This window comes from Manis javanica, chromosome 3, assembly GCF_040802235.1.
Source record: "Manis javanica isolate MJ-LG chromosome 3, MJ_LKY, whole genome shotgun sequence".
NCBI lineage: Eukaryota > Metazoa > Chordata > Mammalia > Pholidota > Manidae > Manis > Manis javanica.
The window spans coordinates 38406103-38413581 of record NC_133158.1 but is presented as its reverse complement, the minus strand read 5'-3'; the positions used below and the strand labels follow the sequence as shown (position 1 = coordinate 38413581).

The 7479-nt window shown below is 51.9% G+C and overlaps 1 long non-coding RNA gene across 2 annotated transcripts; it reads right to left on the bottom strand.

The window, feature by feature from the left end:
• Positions 1-827: 827 nt before the first annotated feature.
• On the bottom strand, positions 828-7439 carry LOC140848347 (uncharacterized). Of its 2 annotated transcripts, XR_012129077.1 has the most exons (4): positions 7300-7439; positions 3972-4141; positions 3720-3861; positions 828-2546 (listed from the first exon to the last, which is right to left on the bottom strand). It is a non-coding gene; the product is annotated as an uncharacterized lncRNA (long non-coding RNA). The 2 variants fall into 2 exon arrangements; XR_012129076.1 differs by lacking the exon at positions 3720-3861.
• Positions 7440-7479: the final 40 nt, after the last annotated feature.

Genomic DNA, 7479 nt, shown 5'->3' with positions numbered 1-7479 from the left:
CACCCCCCCCAGAGTCCCTTGTGAAATGGCATTGCTTTGAAGGGGCTACAGGACACTGTGAGGACACACCAGCCCAGAATTGAGGCCCAGAGGAGGCTGGGTTGAGCAAGCAATCTGTAGGCTGATGTGTGAAGAGCAGCTGGGGATGAGCCAGGCACAGGGAAGGGAGAGGGGCAGAGGCCAGTGCCTCGGCAGAGGACCCCACGGAGACAGAAGGCCTGGGAGCCAAGTGGGATTCCTCTCCCTTACCCTCTGCCTCCTCTCTCTTCCTCTCTTCCCCCTCTATCTGTCCATCTGTCTGTCTGTCTGTCTCTCTTGTTTCCTCTATGCCTTCAAACCTAGTTGAGTCTCAGCCCTCTTCCTGGCTGACCACAGTCCCTGGAACGGCCTGGGTCTCCCACCCCCACCCCAAGCCTGTGGAGACCAGGCGCCGAGCTCAGCCTCTGACCTGGAGCAGCACCCTGCATGCCCTGGGCCATGGTGGCTGGCTCCCGAGCGGCAGCCTTGGGTCTGCCTTCGCAGACCTGGACTCCACAGAAGCTGCAGAGAGGAGCTTAGTCCCATCTTCCTGTCCCACTGGGGGGAAGCACCAGCCCCACCCTTAAGGGGACAAGACTGGTGTCTCCTCTTTGTCATCTCCCATCTACATCACCCCCCAGCACTTCCTGGAACTGCAGTCACCCAGGCCACTAACAGTCTATTTGGCAAATCCAACAAACGCTGTCAATCTCTCAACCACTTGAGGAGAGCATTTCTTCCTCTTTTTAATGTATTTTAATATATTAATGGAGATAGCATATCATTGACATACCAAAAAATGTACCCATGTAAAGTGTATTTAATATACTCATAGAGCTGTGCAACCATCACCATAATCTAATTCAGGAGCTCCCATCATCCCGTGGAAACCCAGCATGTCCGAAACCTGACACTGTCCATTTCCCCCCAAACCACCCCTGCCAGGCAACCACTCGTCCACTTTGTGTCTCGGTGGAGTATTCTCTTCTGGACGTTGCAAATGAAATCAAACCATTTGTGGCCTCTGTGACTGTCTTGCACTTAGCTTGATGTTTTCAGGGTTCGTCTGTGTGACGGTCCGGTCAGCACGGCTTTTCACTGCCAAGTGGTCTCCCGTGTATGAGCATGGTTCACTCGTCACTTGCTGGAAATTCGCGTTGTTTCCACTTCTTGGCTATTACGGATAATGCTGCTGTGAATATTCATGTGCTAGTTTTCATGTAGAGATATGTTTCCATTTTCCCCGGATGTACACCTGGCAGTGGAATTGATGGGTCATATAGTAACTCTGCGTTTAACTTTTTGAGGAACCGCCAGACTTTTTTCCACAGTGACTGCCCGCATCTTACAACCTCACCAGCGCTGTGCAAGGGTTCCAGCTCCTCCCCATCCCAGCCGACATGCGTTATGCTCTGCCTTTTTGACTGTAGGCACCCCAGTGGGGGTGAAGTGGCATTGATTTACACACCGCGGATGGCTGCTGAGGTTGAGCCTGTTTTCATAGCTTCTTGCAGCTGGTTTATCTTTGATGAAGCATCTGTCTGGATCCTTTGTCCACTTTTTAATTGGATTTTTTGCATTTTAATTAATGAGTTGTGGGAGCTGGTTATATATTTTAGGTACAAGTCCCTTATTGCTTTGCAAATATTCTCTCCCATTCTTTTCACTTTCTTGATAGGATTGTTTATAACAAGAAAGTCTTTCATTGTGATGAAGGCCCTTCTATCTAGTTTCGTTTGTGTCACTTGTGCTTTTGGTGTCAGAGCTATTAAGAAATTATCGCCTAATTCAAGGTCGCTAAGATGTACTCCCAGGTTTTCCTCTAAGAGTTTAGCTCTTACATTTAGGGCTATGATTCATTTTGAGTTAGTTTTTGTGTTACGTGTCAGGTGGAGCCCAGCCTCATTCCTGTGCGTGTGGACATCTGATTGTTCTAGCCACTTGTTGAAAAAACCGTTCTTTCCCACACTGAATCGTCCTGGGTCCACTTTTTTGTTAAGCTCTCCACTCCTTTGACTTGCAAACACACAGACATGCCTGGTTTTCTTCCGGCCTCTGCCCCTTCTTTCCCTCTAGGCTGTGAAACTCCTCTTCCCTGTCTCTTCCCGCTTCCAGGTGTTCCTCCACACCACCCCAGCCCTGGGTCGTCATACCTGCTCCCTGACGTCCCGCCGGCTCTGCGTGGCACCCACCTCATTCTCGTTCCCCACGCTCCATGCCAGTGCGGTCTCTAGGCAGCAGATGCCAAGACAGAAACAGACGCACAAGAGATTTACTGGAAGAAATGCCTGTTCAGAGAAAGGGCGGTGGGGGGCAGGAGTAGGCAGGCAGAGTCTCGCGCCCATGCCCGCTGAAGGTCTGATCCTGTGAAGGCAGAGAAGGGAGGGAGACTGGGTGGGCAGAGCCCCCGCTGTGGTGCTGAGGAAGTCTTCCCTTGGCTGGCAGGTGCAAAGCTCCCCAGCTTCGTGGAGTCCCACGTGAGGCTGACACAGGCTGGCTCTCATGCTCCCACAGCCCTCAGGCATTGGCTGTGACAAAGCAAATGTGGATTGGTTGGTGATGATGGTCAGGCACCAGTCAGGCTCAGGGTGGATGTGGTGGTCCTGGGGACCTTCTAGATGCTTTTTGAAGTGACTTCATCCAAGAATGTGGAGTTTCTGGTTAAGCTATGGCCCATGGCTATTGACAAATGACCTTCCCAGTCTCTTGCCCCCATTCACCAGCCCTGGTGTCACTTTATTTTAGGATATCTCAGAATTTTTGCCTTATCAGCTGGAAGTGGCCTGGGAAAGCATGGCTTTAGTGGGAAGCTGTGCTCCCTCCCAAATGTGCCACAGCAGGGGCCTGCCAGCCAGCTGCACTGCACCCCGGGTGGCTTCTCTCTGGAAAGGATACCCGAGCACACCCCACCCATACCCATCTTAGCAAACCCACTCAGAACACCTGAGTCCAGCTGCCGCCCCCAGCCCCCAGCCAGGCTGCCCACCCATCTCCCAGTGGAGCTGACATTGGCCTCTCTCTCTCCATCCTAACACCTCTACCTTGATTTAAGTCAGCATGATCTCTAGGTTGGCGTTCTAGTAGCTCTCCTGGGCCCATCCTTTCCATGAAGCTAAAATCTAACTAAATACCAAATCTGATCTTGGCTTTGCCTGCCTTACCCTCCATGGGGAGTTGCTTCTCTGCAACAACTTTCTACCCCAGTGACCTGCAGGCACCTACGGGCCTTTCCCTGAGCGCGAGCTCCTGCCTTCCCACGGCCACCACCTCCTTCCCCACCACACACCCTATACTCCAGCCTCAGAGGTTACTTGTGCTCCTGAACGTGGGCTCACAGTCTCCCCTGATCCTGGAATCCCTTGCTCATGGCCCTATCTGCCTGTTTAGATCTTATGCATCCTTTAACCCGTGCCCGGTGATGTCACCCTCAGGATGCCTTCTCGGATGATTCAAGCCGATTTTACCCTGGCATGACCTTCCTTAGTATCCCACTAATACTGGTTCCCTTGACTGTGTCAAAGGTGGATGTCAGAAGTCACCCATTTTTGCCCCAGACACCAGTCAAATCATCTTTCCATCCAAGCCAGCAGGAAACAGTCTGATGACCATGACATGAAAAGCATGCCAGGCCAGATGCCACCAGGTCAGGTGAGGCCACTGGGGCTGGGAGGGGCCCAAGAAGGATGGTGCCTCAGACTCACTTCTAGGACTTGGCAGCTTCCTCCGACACACAGCAGGTGGAGGTACCGCGGACCACAGCTTGCACTAGGCTGATGGCCACGTCAGTGGGTAGAGGGGAAGCAGTGCATGCGGTGGGTAATGCCCATGAAAGGCCCTGATTCGCTGCGGAGTAGAGTGGATGTGGTTTAGTCTTTCTCCATATCCTGAAACCTTGAGGCTGAAGGAAGAGGCAAAAGGAAATCCGGATGCAAGAGGCGGGGACGGCATCTTACCACTTAGGTCCTACACAGTCCGGGGTGGGAGGTCCCCCAGGACCCTGCTGTATGTCTGCTTGCTGCAGGCTGATTCCCTTCTGCTTCACCGTAAGGCTCCAGACATCCAAGAGGGATTCATGGACATGTCGCATGTCATCCAGGTCTATTTACTGCGAGCTGCACTACATCTAAAAGAGAGGCCCCAAGGTCAGCTTGTGTTGGTGGGCCCAGATGTCTGGCCACCCAGGGCCCACAAGTATAGGTGGGGCTGGGGAGGGACCCTGCCTGGCTGAGCAATCAGCACAGCCTCCTCCAGTGCCTGGCCCCATGATGTGGCCCCATGACATGGCCCTTGCAGCTGGTTGACCTCTCCCCAGGCTGTTGGGAAGAAGCTGGGGGTGGCAGGTAATAGCCTGGCCTGTGGAGTCAGACTGCCTGGATTTGAATCCCAGGTTCTGTCACTTACAGGATGTGTGGTTTGGGCGAATAGTTCCATGTCTCTGACCCTTAGGTTCCTCATGGGGGTCACTGCAACCCCGCTGGGATGCCCTGCAGGCAGGCTGCACAGTACCAGGCCTGCGCGTGACCTTCTCCATCGGACACACCCCTCTGACATATACTGATGTTGGCACACAGCAGTATTTGAGACCCAACTAGGTGCTAGGTTCTGTGCTAACCACACGGTATACCTGCCAGTCATTATTATTATTACCACTTTTAAGATGGGGAAACTGAGGCCCAGAGCAGTAAGTAACTTAGCCGCAGCACACAGCAGTGAGGGACAGAGCTAGGATGGCCACGGCCCACCCTTTTGGTCATCATGTCTAGTCCCTGTCTAGTGGGAGTCAGAAAAACAGTTTCAGTCTGGACAACAGAAGCCCTCAAGGAGCTTCAGAGAGAGGGAACTGGTAACACACGTAACTAGATGCCAAGATGGGAGGCTGAGGCTGGCAGAAATTAGCAAGAACAAGCCTCAGGCTGAGTGAGGAGGAGGTGTTTTGGTGTCCAGGAGCCACGGCTCTGGCCAGAGCTGGAACCATGGCAGGCCCACCCAAGGCAGCCATGGCCAGAGGAGACACAGGAAGCAGAGGGGTGGGACAGATGCCTGGCTTCCCCATGTCTCCTGCCCTGTGACCTTCCACCCACTGGACCTACACAGCCACCAGAGGCAGGGGTCCTGGGAAACATCATGGGCGGATCTGGAGGAGGCAGGCTGTGAACTCCAGGAGCAGCACACAGGTCTGTTCCAGGGATGCTTCCCTGAGAGGCAGCCTCTGAATGGAGTCTTGAGAAATGAGTATTTTGCCAGCAGAATAGAGGACATTCCCAAAGCAGGCAATGAGAGAGACAAAGGCATAGACTCAGTGTTGCCGGGGCCACCCAAGACCTCATGCCACGGAGAGCAGACTCAAGCTGCTTGTCCTTCTGGAAGATCACCTTCCTGGGTTGGGGGACCCCCACCTCCCACCAGAGGGCTCTTCCTTAGCCTCCCTTGCATCCAGTGTAGAAGCAGGGACCCTTGGACTCTGGTCTATGAGACATCAGGTGCAGGCAGATGACCCAGGTTCAGCTGGTCGAAATCCCAGACCACGGTGTCCCCACCAAGATACAACGGCAGCCAGTTTTGGGCTCTGCTCCTGGCCACACCATCTCCCTACCTCGTTCCCTGTCCACCTGCAGATTCGGGAGCCCCCCACACCCTTTTCTCTTTTAATTTGCTATAGTTGATTTCTATTGTCTGTTCCCAAAACCCTGACTGACACATCTTTGAGGAGGAAGAAATATTAAATCAGAAACACAGATTTCACTTTCAGGAAGATCTTCAGCTTTCCCCCCAAACAATCTATTACAAAGATCTTCAAATTTCAAACAAAATATTTAAAGACTTTCATAATGAACACCCATATACCCACCACCTAGATCCCACAGTTAACGCATTACTGTCCTTGTTTCATCATGTATCTACCCATCTATCCATCCCTCCATTGATCCACCTTAGTTTTAAACTGAGCTTTTAGCCCACAAATTGTGTTCCTAGTTAGATTTGGTATGCTAAGATTAAAAGTTCCAAAGCTGGCCACATTTCCTAGATGGTTTTCTTTCTCACCTTCTAAGTAACAGACAGCCAAAGCATGCACATGTTGACTACAGAGCTCTTTATTATGAAGTCCACTTCTGGGCTTCTTGAGCTTTTCTCAAAGTGTATGTATCATTGCTTTGGAAACGTGCATACAAGTCTGAAACAATTCCAGGTGAGAGGCAGAGTGTGTCTGGTTAAAAGCAAAAATGGAGCTCCGCTGCCCAGAAAGCCTGCCTCTGGCGCTTCCTGGTCCTACTGGACACCTTTTTCAATCTCACAGTGACCTGGTCTCCTTATGTGGAAAGCAGGGGTTATGACAGCATCTACCTCACAGCGTGGCCTGCATGAAATGGGCTCATCTGTGCCGAGCGCAGGAACAGTGGTCCACAGAATCCCTCTGTAAGGGTTCATAGGAAATTCACATTTCACAAATCTACCTGTCAATGACAATGAATTGGCAGTATGCTCAGTAGCTTTTCTTTTAGCTGCCTATTCTCTAGAGTCCTCAAAGGCTTACAAACCCCTGGTGTTTGAAATGAATGATTTCAAAACTGTTCACTTTCTTACTTCAGTCAATAATTAACAAAATGCTTCGGGTGGCTTGCAGAAGTCTAATCACAGTGCACAGCAATTTGTTCTGCTGCTCTGACAGTAGGGAGGGAAGGCAGCAGAGACAGGCAGGGGCTAGACCATTTAGGACTTGAAGTGAATAGCATAAGAGGCCTCTATCCTGGGAGTGAAGGAGAGCCACTTGTCTGATCAGGGTAGTGAACACTAGCTGCTATAACAAATACACCCAGCACACATGTGCACAAATCACATATAAGGCTTAACACAGTAAAATTCTGTCCCCCTTGTACACAGCCTACTGTAGACACTGCTGGCTGGGATTCAGTCCTCCAGTGGCCGATTCAGGGAACCGCACTCCTTCCATCCTCAGGAGCCCCTTCCCACCCTTGGAACTGGCTTCCCCACCCCCTACACCAGCCTTGGCCAGAGCCAGGAACTGCTGGGCTCCCTGACACCATTTACTGGCCTGCAGACGGCTTGACTTCCCCAGAGACCCCTTAATGTCCCCGAAATAACAGAGCCCTGAGTGTGCCCCAGCTCCAAGCAGCCTTTGTCAATCTGTAAGTCCCTTAGATGCATGGGACTGGTGACCACGGTCAGAACTCAAGGAGGGGTCTCCTTCTGTTTGAGGGAGATGGCACCGATTGGTGCCTGGGAAATCCAGGTGATCTGTACCGGACCCCTTAGCTTTATCACCTTATCCCTCCCCTTTGTCTGAAAGAATTTGTCGCTCGTGTCTTCAATGTACATCTCATTCACCCTCTGGATCTGTGGACCTCACGCCTTAGCCTGAGGGCTTGTTACACCCCGGATTACTGGAGTCCCGAGTTTCTGCTTCAGGAGATGGTTTGCTTTTCCAAGGAGGTCCCAGCATTT